Source organism: Protopterus annectens, chromosome 8.part0, assembly GCF_019279795.1.
Source record: "Protopterus annectens isolate FY-2018-M chromosome 8.part0, PAN1.0, whole genome shotgun sequence".
NCBI lineage: Eukaryota > Metazoa > Chordata > Ceratodontiformes > Protopteridae > Protopterus > Protopterus annectens.
In genome coordinates this window covers 372,971,505-372,990,771 of record NC_056741.1, presented here as the reverse complement: position 1 = coordinate 372,990,771, position 19,267 = coordinate 372,971,505, and positions in this window count along the sequence as shown.

The window sequence follows — 19,267 nt, the reverse complement described above, 5'->3', positions numbered from 1 at the left end:
GTATGCAACAGTATGGGCAATACAGGCTAGTTGCCCTGTATGCAAGGCATATTTATATGGCACAAACGACACTGTCATGAATGATATACATGCCATTAATGTTGTCAAACACCCATGTATGTAATGTGTGCATCAGCAGAACAAGTTACACATATGTAACTGGTGTAACAACTTGATTGGTTTTCTGCACCATCAGACAGTCACGTATATTCCACAGAAAGAATACCTAGATATGGCCAGTAAGCTGTATGACAGAGTACTGTGATAAAGGAGGCATAGTTCAGTTATACATCAATGGAAGATGTGTAGGGAGGTACATGTAGAAAAGTACATTGTACACAGTTATTGGTGTGATGAAGGCTGGGAACTATGAAGGTATTATGGCCTCTAACTTGCATGGCCTTCACATACCCTTTACTTCTGTTACATTCAAGGGGAATATTCAGCACTGTGACCACAATCTGGTGGGTGTATCACTAACCATCCAATCCAGGACATGGGCCACATATCTACTGGTCTGATTATAGTGTGTGATGTCCACATTATACTTGGGTGGTGTGTTTATTTCCTGATTCAATAAATCCCTCCATGTTTCTTGTCTATGCAGGTCTTGTCATAGCTATGGCAGCAGTTTTTGGTATGTGTTGATACTCTCTGTATTATATAAATATCACAGTTGGAGTCTGTTAGAAAAATCTATACATGCTGCTTAGAAAATATATTTACATACATGCTGCCTAGAAAAATATATTTACAATGTGTGCTGCTTAGAAAGATGTGTATTTAAACATTCAAACATATATAAGTTGTGTGATCAAATATATAGAGAAATGTGTGCTTTAGTTAGGAATAAATGTACTTAAATCCATAATAGAGAACAAAGTTTATGTAATGCATTTAATTCTGTCTTACTAGAATAATAGTAGAAATAAACCTGCATATTATTGCTTGAAGCACAAGCTGCAGTGTAATCAGAAATTTGACCTTGGCAGCTTGCAAACGCAGTCTGGCTCATGTCTTTCAAGTAAAGATTATTTTGCAAAGTTAGAAAATAATAAATCTGTTCATGTGTGTCCTCTTTCCTGCCTCCACCAGGAGAGCCTTGCGCACTATCTCTGATAGTGCAGCTGGGAACAAGAAAGACAAAGGGAGGCATTAAGGAAGACATACATCTATTGTATTTGAACTAATCAGAGAACCTTGAATTGGCTACATCCTCAGGAGGTCATCGTGACTGACCAGCTGCTTGCAAGGCTGCAACATTCTCATGGGAAAAGGACTTTTTGAAAAACACAAATTCAGCACTTTTTTGAATTACTATGATGTAAAGACCCAGTCACTGACCACACCAGTGAGGTGGGCAAAACTGATAATGACATGTATATAAGAAATGTACTTTGTGAATAAAATCAGTCAAAATTCTATACAAACTTTGTGTATGGTTTTGCCTCTAATGTACATTAGAGCTTTAAGATATCTGAGTCCTCCTGCATTATTGTTTGTTATTAATTGACATTGTGTTTGAATAACTCAATGATTTTTACAGTCTGACTCTAACGAATTTATTTAACATTTTGGTCCTAATCGTGCCGGAATTCCCTTGGTAAGCTGCAGGTCACAGAGTGCATAAGTGCCAATAAATCTGCACAGGAGAAGCTGCCGAAAAGAATGGTTCTTCTTAAAGTGAAAAGACCTCCGACTGAATTGTTGTGTGTAAAGAGGCTGTCCACTTTCTGATCTGTGGCTGAAAAGCAGAAGACTGGGCCCCAAGGATAAACAATAAGAGCAGGAGGCTCAGGTAAGAAGAATTTCCCTCTTTGTCTTTGTTTTAGATCAGGGACCAGGTTACACTGTGCTATTGCTAAGGTTTGTGATAGCAGGGAGAGAGAGAGTCGAAGTATTGTATCTTGAGTCATAGATCAGGGAATAACAAAGCAAAGTAAACAGTCATTCTAGACACTACTGTGGATATGGGGAAATAAGATACCACGTGGTACAAAAGAAGGGTTACGTAACAGTCTTTTTAAGACATGGAAAATCAGTGCACTAAGAGATCACGAGATCCGCCCCTAATGGATAATGTGAAGCATATGCAATTACAGTAAGCAGATAATGTGAGATATTTTGCAAAATGTGTTAACAACTATAAATTTGATAATAAACTAGATAAACTTTCACTAGTTAAACTCCTTAAACAAGCTTTAATCTGATGCAGGGCGTCAGGCAAAAGAAAAACAGAAGCTTAAAAAATTCTGAAACATTTTTAGACAACAGAGTGAAAGGTCTAACAGACAGAATCTCTGAAAAATGAAAACGTAGAGTAGACTGGACTTGCATTAATTAATGCCTACAACAGGAAAATGAGACAGTAGATGGATATTATGCTAGATTATTAAAATGCTTAAAATAACAATTAAAAAAAAAAAAATAAATATATATACATTTTTAAAAGGTTGCATTGCCTCTGTTAGTAGTTTTATTACAAGGCATATGACAAATCACTGAACAAGCAGGCTGCAAGCCTTACTTGAGTATGCTAGACGTACTGAAAGACACCTTAATAGTAAAAAGAAAAAAAAGGCACAAGTCTTCACTGCTGAAGACGGAGCTGAAGTATTTGTATTACAGTCAGGTAAAAAGGGCATCTAGCTAGGGACTATAAACAAAATAAGAAAGCAATAACAGAAGATAAAGGAGATGTGGACTGACTATATAATAGTGATAATAACCAAAAATCATCAGGAAAGGTTAATAAACAAAAGAAAATGTGAATGTAGTAGAGGGAATAGAGGAAGTACAAACAGATGTAAAGAATAAAAATGAAAATAAAATTTTAGATTTAGCATTGTTGAGCCTGGAGCTCTACCTAGCAAATACAAAACCAGAAGTAACACTTCTGGTGGAGGGAAGAAAGGTCAAATTCCTGTGTGACTCAGGAGGCGCCACGGACTTTGATACACCCCTCCAAGTTACCAAAACATTCTAAATCACCTGATTATATATTAGTAAAAGCAGCAAATGGACAGCTATACAGGGAACCACTTTCCCATAATATAGCAATAACTGACCCTGTTTCAGGTATGACTCAGAAAAGTAAAATTGTAGTTTCTGCAAAAATATCCAGTAAACTTACTGGGAAAAGACCTTGTGCAGATATTTGGCATAGCAGTAGTTCCTACCATGCAGGGTATGGAAGCACAAAGACAAGTGAATGCTCCTGTGGTGTGATCAGAGGGTGAAGCCTATTATTGGTACAGCCAGGACCTAGTTATGATTGGTCCAGGGCAGTAACCAAAGAACTGATAAACGTAGCCATCAGTAAGGTACCCTCCCTTGACACTGATCAGCAGCACTTGTTACATTGTACTCCATACTACTGTAGCACACCAGGACCTAATAAAAAAATATAAGTAAAAATCCTGCTGACAAATTAATATTACAAACTTTATGCTGGGATACTGAGGGAAACAGTGTAGTAAGCTGTTCATTACCTCAGGAGTTCATGAGATTGTATAAGTCCAATAGACTGCCACATGTCAGCTTGACAAAAACAAAAGTTTTAAATGGGCAGTCTTAGGAAAAAAAGGTAACAAAATGGGAAAACAGACTGATTTAAAAATGTCAGGACAAGGGATATAAAAACAAAACTAAATTGGTTGACACAGACACATACAGCTGTACACTTGCAATCTAGTAAGGACAGCTGATTAGCATTTTATTAAAAGAAAAGAAAAGGTCTTGTGTAAAATTCCAACAACTCTGTGGTCAACAGGCAAGTTAAATGTAGGGCTTATTCAAGCAGCAGGACCAGTTACAATTACCCCAAAGTCAGCTTTTAAACCACAGAAAAAAAAACAATACATTTTGGAAAAGAATGCAAAAGTAAAAATTAAGCCTATAATAAGCAGCATTACTCAAAAAAGGAGTACTGGTAGAATCTCCTGATTCACCATGTGATACACCCCTATTTCCTGTTAAAAAAAAGCAAACGGGGAATGGCAGATGGTACAAGATTTATAAGCCATGAATAATGCAGTAATACCTAAAGCACCTACGGTGCCAGACCCACATACCTTGTTAAATTATTTAAAGCCACAACAAAAGTATTTTACTGTGGTAGATATAAGCAATGCTTTCTTTTCAATACCCATACATCCTGATAGTCAATATTGGTTTGCATTTACATTTCAGGGTAAAAGGTATACATATACACGACTACCACAGGGATATTGTGAGAGCCCAATAATATTTGCACAAAAAAATGGCTAGCAATCTGGCAGGGTCTACCCCACCAGAAAGTAGTCAAATTTTACTTTATGTAAATGACATCTTGCTAGCAGCACCCAGCAGCAGTGCAGGGTGAATACAGTAGCATTGTTAAAATTTTTAGTAATACAAGGACACAAAGTAAACAAGAGTAAGTTACAAACTTTGGGAAAAAAACACAGGTTAGATACCTGGAATATGTGATATTCAGTAAAGGTAAAATACTAAATAGTGGAAAAGAGAAAAGGGGAAAAAAACAGCAATTTTGCAAGCACCCAAACCAACAACTAAAAAAGAAATAATGTCTTTCCTAGGTACAACTAATTTTTGTTGGAACTGGGTACCAAATTATTTTACAATGAAAAACAAAAGCAGAAATGGCTTTCTGCAGGTTGAAGCAGTTAATAGCTTCTTCATTAGTTTTAAGACTTCCAAGTTATCACAAACGTTTTTTTTTTTTTTTTAGACCATAGATTGTAAGCAATGGTACATGACATCAGTATTAAAGCAACAACATGGGGATAAGCAATGCCCCATAGCTTACTATTCATTACAGTTAGACCCAGTGGTGCAATCTTTGCCTCACTGTGTACAAGCAGTAGTTTCAGCAGCAATGGCAGTACAGGCTTCAGCCTCAATGGTGTTATTCCATCCTCTCACATTGAGAATGCCTCATGCAGTTGCAATAATTCTGCCACAAGAAAAAGTTGCATACCTTTCTCCTGCTAGACATCTTTCATGTATGACCATACTGCTGAGTCAACCTCATATAAACAGTTAGCTTTACCTAGATAAGATCTTACAAATATGCCCTTGGATAATGCTGAGGTGACATATTACGTGAATGACTCATGCAGAAGAGGTCCTACAGGGAAAAATCTGGTGGGGTATGCAGTAGTTACAGACACTAAAAATTTAGAAGCACAAACTTTGCCACACAACTTGTATGCTCAAGCAGCAGAACTGGTAATTTTGACAGAAGCATGTATTTTAGTAAAAGACACAAAAAGTAAACATATATACTAATAATCAGTATGCTTTTTCTACAGTGCATGTGTTTGCACAATAATAAAGAAAATAGAGGATGATTACATCCAGTGAAAACCTATTAATCATGCAATTTATTTTGGAGCTATTAGAATCTATTCAGTTGCCTACTAAAGTAGCTATTTGTAAATGTGTAGCTCATACAAAACAACAGGATAAGATTTCAAAAGGTAATGCACGAGCTGATGCAGCTGCAAAGCAAGCAGCCTCAGACTCAGGAACTTTATTTTTTAATAAAAATTACAGCCCTTGAAATTTTAAATTTGGACATGTTAAAAACAATGCAAATGCTTACTACAACAGCAGAAAAACAAAACTGGGTAAAACAAGGTGCAATTTTAAAATGGACTGTACATTTCCAAAGGAAAAAACAATATTACCGTCTAATTTATTTAGAATGCAGCTTTGTTGAGCCATGGGCAGAGCCATGTCTCAACAGGGGATGGTACAGTTAGTAAATAAAATATTCCAAACATATGGATACATAAATTATACAATAAAATTTTGTGCAGCTTGTCATACTTGTAACAAGCACCATGCACAAGGAGCATTTAAAACAAGCAAGGGAGTTTCCCTACACCACCATATCCATTCCATACTATTTGTATGGACTTCATAGAGTTGAATAAGTGTGAACGGAAAAAATACTGTTTAGTGATCATAGATATGTTTTCAAAATGGGTAGAAGCTTTTCCTTAAGGAATCACTGTGCTTACCACCCACAGTCAGCAGGACTGGTGGAGAGGTACAATGGGATTTTAAAAAACAAGTTAAGAAAGTTGATGAGTAAGACTCAGAAGAATTGGATTTGCTGTTTACCTCTAGCATTGCTGAGCATGAAAACAGTAACAAATGTGAAGGGTTTAATCCCTTTAAAGTAGTATTTGAAAGGGCATATTATGTGCCTCAGTAAAAGCTCTCATGCCTGCAGGGCTGGAGGCTGACAGTTCACTAGCTAATTAAATAAAGAAACTGTTATGAATAAATCTGTTTTGCAGTTTAACTCTTTTCAGACAAAAGAACTTTCAGCTGAATAAAAACTTTGTGACTGATACACAAGGGCAAAATGGCCAAGAGTAAAGAAGACAAAAAGCAGAGCAACCCAAGAACTATTGCATAATTATTTTAACTATGTATTTGTTAACTATAAGTGTGACAATTTTTCTCTTATTGTGGTTTTCCCTGCACTCAACCACACAAGTGAAAGTGAGAAGACGTGATGAACTGTTTATAGACTGGCATCCAAATTTTAACACGTGCCTGGCCATGAAGCAAGTGTATACAGAAACTATGCACATTTCAAATTGCTGAGTTTGTACAGCTATACCAACAAAATATAATAGACTTTAACGTCCTCTGTCCCTCTGGGGATAAAATAAGACTTTGGAAAGTTTTTATACAGAAACTGTGAGATCACAGGACAAAATTGCTTTATTTTTACCTGTTCACACAAAAAGGAATTGTATGTCTCTACAAGAGTAATACCCTCCAGGTGGGCTGGAGTAATGGTAATATAACAATGTCTTATAAATGTTACATTAAAGTCAAAAGTGGGGTACTGTTTGTAATACTAACCATGATTCATATCTGAGTTCAATGAAAACTACATTAAATGTAGTATGTGACAATCTAGTCTTAACTAAGCAATTGTCTATTAAGAATAGGAAAATGTTTCATGCAGGGATAACACGTATCAGTACCAAAGTAATGATTTTAGTTGTGGAAAAAAGGCATATAAATGGTTACCTGAGAATTGGTCCGACAGTTGTTTTTTGGGTTATCTGGTTTTAGCAATAAGACATACTGCAGAATTACCTTTGGGTAAAATACGAAACATAAGGAAAACAGCTCGAGAATCTGAAGGTCCAGTGAAAAAAAAAAAAAAAAAAAAAACCTGTGAATCCAGTTGGTAAAATCGAAGCTGGTTGAAAAGGCCATAATTCAGTGAAAGACAAAAGTAAATTGACTCATATGAACTTGGGCAACAGTGTTATATCCAGGGCAGGAATGCCACCAGCCTATGGAGCAGTCAAATCGATCTGGGAGCTGAGGAAGCTGTCAAAAGTCATAAGCAATGCAACTTTTCCACCCTAGAATTGGTGACTAATGAACTGAATGCAATAAAAACTGTTGTGCTACAAAATCGAATGGCTCTTTACTTCACCCTAGCGGCAAGAGGTGGTACACGAAGAAGAATGCTGTGCGTACATTCCAGACAACCAACATGAAATCAATGACCACCTAGAGGTAATTCAGCAAGTATCAGCAATGACTAAACCAGGCCCAAACCCACTGACGGACTTTTTCCAGAATCTGTTTGGGGGGGGTGGGGTTCATCCTATTAAACATTTAATTGCTATTTGTGTGGGTATACTCCTAATAGGAGCATGTGTTTACTGTGAAATTCCCTGCATGAAAAGATTAATCAAAAATTTGTTGATATATCTGCTACTGAAACTCTTTACCAAAGTGTTGAAATTAAAAGATTAATTTCAAATGATGCTTTTCTGAAATATAAAACCAATGACTTACTTAGCTGAAAGCCCTTGAAAGGAAAGGCTGAGGAATGAAATAATATTGTTTATGTTTTAAAACAGAATAAAATGCATTAACAGGAGGGAGAATGTTAGAAAAATCTATACATGCTGCTTAGAAAATATATTTACATACATGCTGCCTAGAAAAATATATTTACAATGTGTGCTGCTTAGGAAGATGTGTATTTAAACATTCAAACATATATAAGTTGTGTGATCAAATATATAGAGAAATGTGTGCTTTAGTTAGGAATAAATGTACTTAAATCCATAATAGAGAACAAAGTTTATGTAATGCATTTAATTCTGTCTTACTAGAATAATAGTAGAAATAAACCTGCATATTATTGCTTGAAGCACAAGCTGCAGTGTAATCAGAAATTTGACCTTGGCAGCTTGCAAACGCAGTCTGGCTCATGTCTTTCAAGTAAAGATTATTTTGCAAAGTTAGAAAATAATAAATCTGTTAAGCATGTGTCCTCTTTCCTGCCTCCACCAGGAGAGTAGCCTTGTGCACTATCTCTGATAGTGCCAGCTAACAAGAAAGACAAAGGGAGGCATTAAGGAAGACATACATCTATTGTATTTGAACTAATCAGAGAACCTTGAATTGGCTACATCCTCAGGAGGTCATCGTGACTGACCAGCTGCTTGCAAGGCTGCAACATTCTCATGGGAAAAGGACTTTTTGAAAAACACAAATTCAGCACTTTTTTGAATTACTATGATGTAAAGACCCAGTCACTGACCACACCAGTGAGGTGGGCAAAACTGATAATGACATGTATATAAGAAATGTACTTTGTGAATAAAATCAGTCAAAATTCTATACAAACTTTGTGTATGGTTTTTTGCCTCCTAATGTACATTAGAGCTTTAAGATATCTGAGTCCTCCTGCATTATTGTTTGTTATTAATTGACATTGTGTTTGAATAACTCAATGATTTTTACAGTCTGACTCTAACGAATTTATTTAACAGAGTCAGTGATTGCCCACAATCTGTAGTCCTTCGGGCAGCTCTTTGGACACAGCATGTGTATGTACATCACTTAATTAATGGGCAGGAAAGGGCCTAGCACACACTCTTAATGTACTGACCTGATCATTGGACCTGAGATATAGGTCACATCACATATTTCAACATAGTGAGATACCACATATGTCATATACTGGTCTACCCATTTGGTGATATTGCTGTTTATGGCCACATATGACAGTGCTGTTGAATACCTTAGTGTGGATTTGTGTCAAATGCCTTTACCTGAAGTTCCACAAGATGATACTATTGTCATCATGCATGCCCTTGATGACCTTTTTGAGGACATCTATCTGATGTAATGGACTTGATGTAACATTAACAACTCATACAGGTCTTTTGAACACACCTGAAATTTTACTAGTGTACATGTAGAGGAGGTCCATGATGATATGTTGGCCTACATCACAGTTGATGAGAGTCCACAGCTCTCTATACATGCTTGCATCAGTTGCTGCTCCCCTCAGGTGGATGCATGTTCATGTACACCCTATTATGGCAATATAGGCCATGTGAAGGGTGTGTTGAACTGTGTATTCAACAGTATCAGGAAGGTGTATGTGCTGAGTCACACCATAGGTGATCTGTGATGTTGTCACATCCCACTGATTCTGTGGGATAGGCCTGGATGAAGGTAAGATAGCATACTGCTTATTGTGATCTGGCCTAGTATTTGGACACAATTCCCCCATGTATTTATCACTGAGAAATCCTCCAAGCTGGGGATTAAGCCTTAAAACAGTTGATGAATAACCAATTGGCTCACCAACAGAACACATCATGTGAAAGTTGGTGAATCAACCTCTACTACTAGATCTGTCACCATTGGCAAACCCAGGAATCTGTGATTGGCCCTTCACTGCCTGAACTCTATTTCTCTACATTGCAGGCTAAAGTATATGGGCTTTAGCTTACCAAGTTTGCTAATTCTTGAATATTGTGTGAACCAATGATGATAGCATAGTACAGGAGGAGCAACACATACAACTGAATGATGACAAATGCACACAGTCTACAAATAAATGTAGAAATGTGAATTTGTAATGTCTGCTGAAAAGTGGAACTGCATGTTAACCACAGCCTTGACAACAGTTCTGCAATGCAGAAACTCAGTGATGCAAGCACTGGGAACATATGCAGATAGTAATCTGAACTTTGACCACCAAGTGTCCACAGTGGTATTGAAAGTCTGTGTTGTGCCCATCATATCTCCCACCATCATATTGAGATCTTAAGACTTATGGCAGCACTGTAGTCAAACCTTATAACAACACTAATAGAGTATAATGCTCTCTTTTTCATGTGCCTCACAAGACACATATAGAAGCTGTAGAGGTCACAGTGCTTTCTCAGCAAGATAATGCAAGGCCTACAAACCATGCCATGATGTCTGTGGGTAGATAGTCACTGTAATCTTTATTGTATAGGGTGACATGACAGTCTCTGACCCTGCCCTGGTGGGAGTACTGCATATCCAAAAATCTGATATAGCTGATGACATCAGCAGTCTCCATTGAGGAGAATATAACAGTGTCTCACATGGTGTAAAATTCTCTTTCTAATGTCATGCAGCAGCTCAGACACACACACACATGCACACACACACACACACACACACACACACACACACACACACACACACACACTTGACTGCCATGAAAATAGAACCTTGACCTAAGTGCACAGACTGCAGATCCCAGTACTTTACACAAGCCCCACATCTCAAGTCCGACTTGGAGTGCCTCAGAAAACTATAGCTCATGACATCAGCGTGCTGGGGTAAAATGCTCTCTGCAATGTCAAGCAATAGCTGAGCCACACACACACACACACACACACACACACACACACACACACACACACACACACACACACACACACACACACACACACACACACACACACACACACACACACACACACACACACACACACTTAACTGCAGTGAAAATAGAACCCCTACCTATCTAATTTCATTGACTACAGAACACAGAAGAGAAAGACAGATGTTGACTACATGGCTCAAGCTGTGGATTTCCAATGCCAGCTGGAATAAAATTTAATACACAATGAAAACAGTGGGATTAATAAAACTAATGGTGATAAAGATCTATCCTTTATAACAATTGATAGAGCAGCTATTATTGCATTAGAAGTTGAAGATTCTTCAGAGCTGGTCAACAAAGATATTATTGTAATTGGATATTCAATTATTAGAGGAAATGATACTTATACTTGGAGAGAACATAATGAATATTGAATAGTGTTATGCTTGCCAGGAGCAAAAATAAAAGATGAGAGACAGCCTTGGAAGTACAGATCTGTTTTTATTCATGTTGGTACAAATGATTTCATCTGCATGAACTCTTTGACTGTTAGTCCAGAAATGACAGCCCTCTTGTATAGTATAGTTTGTACTGGTGTTATGACATATTTTTTACAAATCAACTTTAGAAAGGATAGTCAGGTCACTGTGAATTAAATTATTTTTTTGGGGGTAAATACCTACATGAAAAATGTCCTGTTTTAAAAAATAGAAATATGTAGAGCATCCAAGCCTATTTGTAGGCACACATGAATTCATACAAGATGATGTGCATTTATGAAGATCAGGGAAGATTATTTTTGCAGCAGATATTTTGCAATATATGACAAACACTAGGCAGGATTTTTGCCAGGTTAAAAATTTAACAGTTCACAGATCGCAACATGTGATGTATCTCTGATGGTTGTTAAGAAACAAACCAGGTACTAAAAAACAAACCAAATCCACAAGGAGAAGGAAATCCAACGAGTCACTGAAGACTAACCACACAATGTTTATTCAAATGTAAAGCGCTTTTCGTCGCTCAATGTTTGAGCAACTTCTTCAGACATTAATGACTTGGTCTAATTAAGTATTTATACTCACATCACTTACACCACATGGTTACAAATCAATTAAAATTTAAAGTGATGGAGTATATCACACAATATAGCAGCAAATAATGTATTAAAAATGTTTAAAACACTTAAACACCAACTCACAATAAATACAACCTAAAAGAATAAACATAAGCAGATTTTAAAACAAAAAGCGTAAATAAATACAGGATATCCAACACAAGTTATAAATATGGTCAGTAAACCTGTAAGGAATTCTGTATCAGGTCGTATACTCCCTAAACCTAATAACAATAAATTCTATTAAGTTATACAAATATTAAAAAATATATATATAGGTATACATATATATAAAACATTATATTAACAAAGGAGAACAACATTTCAAAGAAGCCATTAAAGGTACATAAAAGTATATAGTGTAATGTAAGGATGCCAGTAAATAAATACCCTAATCATTAAGTAATGATATATTTATATATAAATATTAAATAATTATTAGATCCTATAAGTACATCCAATAAGTAATATATAAGCCTGTACAACAGTATATTATGATTTCTTATTGTATTTTATTTTTTTATTTTTTTATTTTTATTTATTTTATTGTGTAAATAAAGAAATTGTGTATATAGAAAAAGTAATACTATAATGGTGTAAGTATGATGTTATATTTGATTTTATTTCCTATCCAGGCTCCTTAATTTTAGTAGACAACTGATGTTACAATGGTCGTTAAGGCCTGGGTAAACAAATGCATTAGTACGCCATTGCCATGTTAGTTCTCGGTCTTCTAATAGCAGATTATAAGGGCCGCCCCTAAGGTTGGTCTGAATCTGGTCTAGTGCCATAAATTTAAAATTATGACCCGGGTTGGCTGAAGTATGTTTAGACAAGGCGTTCTCTACCTTGTTGTTCTGTATAGCATATGTGTGTTAATAAACCCATTCTTTTAAGTGCCTTTCAGTCTTTCCTATATAGAAAGCTGGGCATGATGTACATAAAGCCACATATACTATAAGTTTAGAATAGCAGTTCAGTTTGTATTTAACTTTATATTTTATATTGTTAATAGTTACATACTCTCCGCTACACATATGCTTACACATATTACAACTTCCACAATTTGTCATACCCTTCTTCCTACTAAAGGTATTTGTAATATTAGCCTCTAAAATATTTTTCATGTTGTTAACCCTTCTAATACAATTCTAGGATATTCAGCTAGTTTATTGATTATACTCCTGTCTTGTTGAATCAAAGACCAATTTTTAAACAATATCTTTTTGATAATGTCACTGTCCATGTTGTATGTTGTTATAAAACTAAGTTTAAAGTCATTATTAGATTGTATTACTTTTTCTGAAATTTCTATTTCCTTTGGTAAATTGTCTTGATTTGCTGTAATATCCAAGTAACCACTTCTGTCAACAACCTGACTAAGAATAGGGAGTAAAGTGCCGTTAGTTCTTTTACATCTCACTTCTTGAACTATCTCGTCTATAAAGTCACTGGGGTAACCCCTCTCACAAAAGAAAGTTGTAAGTAAGTCACATTCAGTTTCAAAGTCACTAATGTGAGTGGTCATACGGGCTGCTCGAATTAGCTGACTTTTCACTATAGCTTCTTTTTGAGAAGGTGGATGAAGGCTAGTATAGTGAAGGTACGAGTTGCAGAAGGTTTCTTTCCTATATATTTTTGAAAAGTACTGATTGTTTACTTGATCCTTAGATAAATTCACGTCCAAATAATCAATAGTCTGTTTTTGAAAGTTGGACGTGAATTTAAAAAAACCTGTAGTGCTGTTCAAATAATATAAAAAATCCTCTGCTTTTCTATTGTCTCCTCCAAACAAAATAAAAATGTCGTCGAGGAAACGAGTGTAGTACTTGATAAGTGGAGTCCACTCCGTATTCTGGAAAATAAATTAGTGTTCCCAATACACCATAACTGTGTTTGCTAAACTGGCCCCACAAGGGGATCCCATTGCAACACCACATTTTTGAAAGTACAACTTGTTGTTAAATGTAAAAAAATTATTTGTCAAAATAATATCTAGTAAAGTTGTTACAGTAAAAATTTCGTTAGTTGGAGCCCCTTTCTTAATAAGAAATAAACTGACCCACTCAATAGCTTCCAAATGAGGAATGGACGTATATAAGTCTATAACGTCTATAGTGACGAAGTTATATTCTTCTCTATATAGAATATTGTCAAAGCTCTTTAGAAAAGACCATGAGTCTTTACACACTTGTACCTCTGTCACTAAATATTTTTTTAATATATTGTCTACTAATTTAGCAGATGCATACGTAATAGAATTCCGTCCATCTATGAGTGGTCTAAACGGAGGGTCCAAAATATTTTTATGTATTTTAGGTGTTGCAAACATAATAGGGATCTTTGGCCAGTTGATAGTGATGTATTGATAGGTTTCTAAGTCGATATATCCGTCCATAAATAGGTCACTATAGTAACCTTTTATCATTCTATATGCAGTGTTAACTTCATTGACAGATACTTCTTTGTATGTATCATTAATCAACATTTTCTCAACTCTATCAACGTAATCATAGTTGTTAAATAAAGTGAGCCCACCACTTTTGTCTGGCTTAATAGCTCTAATGTTAAGAGTTTTAAATGTAGATAAGGCTGCAGTTTCATCTTTACTAGTGTTTCTATGTTGCCTTGAGTTTCTAAAAATTCTATTATGTGGGCTATTATAAATGCTACGTAAATCAAGTTCCATTATCTGTTCAAACGTAGACAGAGTTGGGTGTATAGTAGGATTATATTCACTAACTACTTTAAGAGAATGATTTAATACTGGAGAGTCTCCTAAGAGAATGGTAAGGTTAAGTTTCCTTACAAACAATTTGAGATCCTTGATGCACTGTACCAGGTCCATGTGGTTACTAGGGACAAAGGTTTGACCCTTAGCAAGAAGTTCTACCAAGGAAGGTTCAATGTCAATACATGAAAAATTGTAAATAAAAAAGTCTCCTGCTTTGTTCTGTATAATCGCAGGTTTAACGACTTCTTGATTTATCTCTTGGGCTTGTTGTATGGGCCATATTTGTTTTTTTGTTGTTGTTTTTGTTGGTTAATAGAGTTATAATTATTAACAAATTGTCTCTTGGGAATAGCACCCAAGTTAGAATTGTCCCGGCCACCTTCTTGTACAAGACCATTCGTAGAATGGCCAACCTGTTGACCTCCATTCAATGTAGCTTGTCGTCCATTCCTTAAACGACCAGCCCATGTATTGTTGTTCCTATTGTTACGTCTATTCATAGAGTTAGACGTATCATATTCTAAACTAGTGTCTTGGTCATCAATAAATGATTCTAAAGTCTCAGGGCAATTTATTTGAACATCAGCAAGAGCAGTCTGGGATCCCGGTGGATTTGGGTATGCCTTTCCATTGTCGTATGCAAGTCTATCCCTATTGATTTTCTTGATTTTATTAGATTTCAGTTTAGTTAAAAGTTGCTCGATAGAGGTAAACATTCTGTCATAGTCGAATTTGTATCTAGTGAAGTCTTTATGATTAATAATGGAACCATGGAGTTCGTCGACTTCTCTAGAGTACTCAGCAATTTGCAGTCTGTAATGTTTGATAATGCACTCCCTAAGTGCAAGCCCCTGTTCATCAAAAAGATTATTTAATTCTAGATGAAAGGATGAATTTGTCACTAGTCCAGTTGGGTAAGTATGATGCCTTAACCCCTTAGGTACTATTCGCAACCTGCAACATTCTTGAAAATAATTGACTTCCAGTTGAAGTTTTTTGATTTTAAGAAGTTTTGCGTCTAAAAGTTTCAAGTTACTGGAAAGTATTTTTTCACTAACCTCTAAAGTGTCCGCGTTTGAAGCCGGTTGCTCCGTATCATCCTGTTGGTTGAATTTCAAGTTGTTGATGTTAATAATCCAATCCTTTAATGTAGGAGCTCCAATAAGCTCCCCAACGCTGTTCGAATTAGTCCTGCCATTAAAGAGGTTAGCAGACGAAGAATTAGAGAGGTTGCCATTAGTTAAAAGAGGCTGGTTGTTCTGCTCGCTATTAACAGCACTAGTTGCGTTTAATTCTGATGGTTGCACACTGTTGCCGCTAGCTGGTGGCAAATTTAAAACGTTAGCAGCATTAGTTAAATCTGGCATCGCAGCAACAGTTAGCGGTGTACGTTGTCCGAGCGGAATAGAATCAGACAAGTTACCAAGGTCCAAAATTTGTGAGTTGATGGTATTAGCTGCATGTAATTGAGAGTCTAGGCGTGAAGAAAGCCTGTTGACTCTTTCCGTTAGTGCCAAGATAAGGGCCGTCAGGTTCACGTCGTCCTCACAAGGCAATCCTTTAGTAGAGTTGTTTTGAGTAGGAAAAATAACTTCCTCGTCTTCGCTGTGGTCGTTGGATGCCATGAATGACAAAGAAACAAACCAGATACTAAAAAACAAACCAAATCCACAAGGAGAAGGAAATCCAACGAGTCACTGAAGACTAACCACACAATGTTTATTCAAATGTAAGCGCTGTCAGCTCAATGTTTGAGCAACTTCTTCAGACATTAATGACTTGGTCTAATTAAGTATTTATACTCACATCACTTACACCACTTGGTTAAAAATCAATTAAAATTTAAAGTGATGGAGTATATCACACAATATAGCAGCAAATAATATATTAAAAATGTTTAAAACACTTAAGCACCAACTCACAATAAATACAGCCTAAAAGAATAAACATAAGCAGATTTTAAAACATAAGAATAAAGTGGGCTCACTTTATTTAACAACTATGATTACGTTGATAGAGTTGAGAAAATGTTGATTAATGATACATACAAAGAAGTATCTGTCAATGAAGTTAACACTGCATATAGAATGATAAAAGGTTACTATAGTGACCTATTTATGGACGGATATATCGACTTAGAAACCTATCAATACATCACTATCAACTGGCCAAAGATCCCTATTATGTTTGCAACACCTAAAATACATAAAAATATTTCGGACCCTCTGTTTAGACCACTCATAGATGGATGAAATTCTATTACGTATGCATCTGCTAAATTAGTAGACAATATATTAAAAAAATATTTAGTGACGGAGGTACAAGTGTGTAAAGACTCATGGTCTTTTCTAAAGAGCTTTGACAGTATTCCATATAGAGAAGAATACAACTTCGTCACTATAGACGTTATAGACTTATATACGTCCATTCCTCATTTGGAAGCTATTGAGTGGGTCAATTTATTTCTTACTAAGAAAGGGGCTCCAACTAACGAAATTTTTACTGTAGCAACTTTATTAGATATCATCTTGACAAATAATTTTTTTACATTTAACAACAAGTTGTACTTGCAAAAATGTGGTGTTGCAATGGAATCCCCTTGTGGGGCCAGTTTAGCAAACACAGTTATGGTGTATTGGGAACACCAATTTATTTTCCAGAATACGGAGTGGACTCCACTTATTAAGTACTACACTCGTTTCCTCGACAATATATTTATTTTGTTTGGAGGAGACAATAGAAAAGCCGAGGATTTTTTATATTATTTGAACAGCACTACAGGTTTTTTTAAATTCATGTTCAACTTTCAAAAACAAATAATTGATTATTTGGACGTGAATTTATCTAAGGATCAAGTAAACAATCAGTACTTTTCAAAAATACATAGGAAAGAAACCTTCTGTAACTCGTACCTTCACTATACTAGCCTTCATCCACCTTCTCAAAAAGAAGCTATAGTGAAAAGTCAGCTAATTCGAGCAGCCCGTATGACCACTCACATTAGTGACTTTGAAACTGAATGTGACTTACTTACAACTTTCTTTTGTGAGAGGGGTTACCCCAGTGACTTTATAGATGAGATAGTTCAAGAAGTGAGATGTAAAAGAACTAACGGCACTTTACTCCCTATTCTTAGTCAGGTTGTTGACAGAATTGTTTACTTGGATATTACAGCAAATCAAGTCAATTTACCAAAGGAAATAGAAATTTCAGAAAAAGTAATAAATTCTAATAATGAATTTAAACTTAGTTTTATAACAACATACAACATGGACAGTGACATTATCAAAAAGATATTGTTTAAAAATTGGTCTTTGATTCAACAAGACAGGAGTATAATCAATAAACTGGCTGAATATCCTAGAATTGTATATAGAAGGGGTAACAACATGAAAAATATTTTAGAGGCTAATATTACAAATACCTTTAGTAGGAAGAAGGGTATGACAAATTGTGGAAGTTGTAATATGTGTAAGCATATGTGTAGCGGAGAGTATGTAACTATTAACAATATAAAATATAAAGTTAAATACAAACTGAACTGCTATTCTAAACTTATAGTATATGTGGCTTTATGTACATCATGCCCAGCTTTCTATATAGGAAAGACTGAAAGGCACTTAAAAGAAGGGGTTTATGAACACACATATGCTATACAGATCAACAAGGTAGAGAACGCCTTGTCTAAACATACTTCAGCCAACCCGGGTCATAATTTTAAATTTATGGCACTAGACCAGATTCAGACCAACCTTAGGGGTGGCCCTTATAATCTGTTATTAGAAGACCGAGAACTAACATGGCAATGGCGTACTAATGCATTTGTTTACCCAGGCCTTAACGACCATTGTAACATCAGTTGTCTACAAAAATTAAGGAGCCTGGATAGGAAATAAAATCAAATATAACATCATACTTACACCATTATAGTATTACTTTTTCTATATACACAATTTCTTTATTTACACAATAAAATAAAGAAAAATAAAAATAAAAAATAAAAAATTAAAATACAATAAGAAATCATAATATACTGTTGTACAGGCTTATATTTTACTTATTGGATGTACTTATAGGATCTAAGAATTATTTAATATTCATATACAAATATATTATTATTTAATGATTAGGGCACTTTTTTACTGGCATCCTTATATTACACTATATACTTTTATGTATTTTTAATGGCTTCTTTGAAATGTTGTTCTCCTTTGTTAATATAATGTTTTATAAATATATATACCTATATATATTTTTTAATATTTGAATAATTTAATTGAATTTATTGCTATTAGGTTTAGGGAGCATACGACTTGATACTGAATTCCTTACAGGTTTACTGACTATATTTATAACTTGTGTTGGATATCCTGTATTTATTTACTTTATTATTTCATTAATTATTGTTTTTTGTTTTAAAATCTGCTTATGTTTATTCTTTTAGGCTGTATTTATTGTGAGTTGGTGCTTAAGTGTTTTAAACATTTTTAATATATTATTTGCTGCTATATTGTGTGATATACTCCATCACTTTAAATTTTAATTGATTTGTAACCAAGTGGTGTAAGTGATGTGAGTATAAATACTTAATTAGACCAAGTCATTAATGTCTGAAGAAGTTGCTCAAACATTGAGCGACGAAAAGCACTTTACATTTGAATAAACATTGTGTGGTTAGTCTTCAGTGACTCATTGGATTTCC